The sequence below is a fragment of the Eriocheir sinensis genome, chromosome 7 (assembly GCF_024679095.1).
Source record: "Eriocheir sinensis breed Jianghai 21 chromosome 7, ASM2467909v1, whole genome shotgun sequence".
In the NCBI taxonomy this organism is placed as follows: domain Eukaryota; kingdom Metazoa; phylum Arthropoda; class Malacostraca; order Decapoda; family Varunidae; genus Eriocheir; species Eriocheir sinensis.
This window is the reverse complement of record NC_066515.1, coordinates 24559387-24561858: the sequence shown is the minus strand read 5'-3', so window position 1 is coordinate 24561858 and position 2472 is coordinate 24559387.

Sequence of the window (2472 nt, the reverse complement as noted above, 5' to 3'; positions counted from 1 at the left end):
CACCACTACCAGCACCACCATCACCACAACATCACCACCACTGCTACGACTCTCATCACCAGTATCACCACCAACATCTCAACTTTCAACACCATCACTGTCTCAACCGCTACTATCCATTACCGTCATTACTCCCAACACCATTATCTCCACCACCATCATCACCGTCAACACCAAAGTCATCACCATCACCACCACTAACTAGGTCATTGCCGCTATTATCGCATACATTATCCATCATCATCAACGCCACTATCACCACCACCTGTTGCTGTATCCTCAACACCACAATCATCACCACATGCACCTCCACGTCCACTGTGCAACGCTATCATCACCACTACAGTGTTATAGCTTCATCATCACCATATTCACTGCCCCTATCATCACCACCATCAACACCATCACCAGTTGCTCTCACAAAAACAGAAGCTTGCATCACCACCACCACCACCACCACCACCATCACTATCCATCACGTCATCACCACCTATCAGCCTTCTCCACCACCACCATCATCATCATCATCATCACCACCATCATTGTATCAACCATTTGTTTTCTTTCACTATCCTCCTCCTCCTTCTTCTCCTCCTTCTCCTACTACTACTACTACTTCGCGTCCCCTCCTCATGCGACGACACCACCACCACCACCACCACCACCACCTCCATTGTTATCGATCACCAATACCAGTCAGCGCCACCTATGATCTGATATATAATGCAATGCCACATCCAATCCATCATTTCAAAGCTGTTATTTAAAAGCCCACATACTGCACAACTCCACCCCGCCTCCTCCTCCCCCCTCCTCCACCCTTCCTTCCCCCCTTCCTCAACGCCTCGCCTCCTGGTCTCTGTCTCTCTCTCCCTCTCTCTCTCTCTCGCTCACCACCTCCTCCACCTCTTTTTTTTTCTCTTCTCTCTTTTCAATTTTGTTCTCCGTCATCACCTCCTCTTCTTCTTCTTCGTCGTCGTCTTCCTCCTCCTCCTGTTTCTTTTCTCTGCTTCCTCCTACGTCTCATTCTTCTTCTTTTTGTTATTTCTCTCGTTTTCTTCTACTTCTTTTTCAACTCCTCCTCCTCCTCCTCCTCCTCCTCTTCCTTTAGTTTTCTGCCTCCCTACTCCTTCCTCCTCTTCCTCTATCTCCTCCTCTTCTAATTTCTGTTCGTCTCTGTCTTCCTCCTCCTCTCTTCCTCTTCCTCCTCCTCCCTCCTCTCTAACCTCGGTATACTTCAGCCCATCACCTCCTTCCTCCTCACTTCCTCCTCCAGTTCCACTCTCCTCTTCCTCTTCTTTCCTCCACTTTTTTCCTCCGCCCCCATCTCTCCCTCCATCAAAACAACCCCTATACACCCCCCATTCCTCCTCCTCCTCCTCCTCCTCCTTCCCCTATACCATTAAGTCTTCACCCCTTCACCACCCATCCCCCCTTAGACGCCCCCTGCCGCCCCCCCCCCTTCCCCCCATCACCTCAGCAGCCCGCCCCATCACTCTTCCTCCTTCCTCGTATAGTTTTTGCTCCATGACGCCATTGCCTTCGTTAGCTAAGTTCGTGTGTTCGTGTGTTGCTCCTCCTCGTCTCAGCTTCGTCACGGCAACACTTCGCGAGAGATACAAGTGTTGCGGGTTGTGTATTCCATCTTCATTTTTGTGTTGCTCTTTTTGTTTTGTTTTTTTCATTCCATTTCCCCTTTTTTTTCTATATAGGACTGACTGACTGACTTATTAGATGGGTGATTGACTGACTGGATGGGTGGCTGACTGGATGGCTGACTGAATGGGTGACTGACTACTATTCACTATTTTTATTTTCCTTTTTTTCTTGTTTTTCCTTTTTTTCTGTATTCAATATTTTCATAACTTTCCTTTTTTTCATTCTTCATTTTTTAATAGAAAGGAAAATAGCTCAAAGGCACCAAAAATATATGTTTCCTATCTTTATTTTCCTGTTTTTTTCATTTTATTTTTTTATGTTTGCTTCCTCTCTTCTTCCTCTTCCTCGCCTATCTACTTAATGTCTGTCTTCTTTAATCTAGTTTTTTTTTCCTTTCTTCATTATTTTTCTGTGTTTAATTCTCCTCTACATTCTCCTCTTCGCTTATCTTCTTTGCTGTCTTCTCTTTCTCCTTGTTCTTATTCATCCTTTTCTCCACCCTTCTTTTCTTCGTGTTTCTTTTTCTTCCTTTTTGTTTTGTTTGTCTTCACTCCCTCTCTTCATTCCTCTCTTTCTTGTAATCCTTTCTCATCGTTCTTATTCATGTTTTTCTTCACCCTTCTTCTCTTCGTGTTTCTTTTCCTTATTCCTTCTTATTTTGTTTGTCTTTCCTCCCTCCCTTTGTCTTCACTCCTTCCCTTCATTTCTCTCTTTCTTGTAATCGTCCACAATAGGAAATTTTTGAAGGGCATTTCCTGTTGCCTTTTTTGCTTCTTGCTCATAACTTGTATTAGACTTGTGGCATGTTAAAAT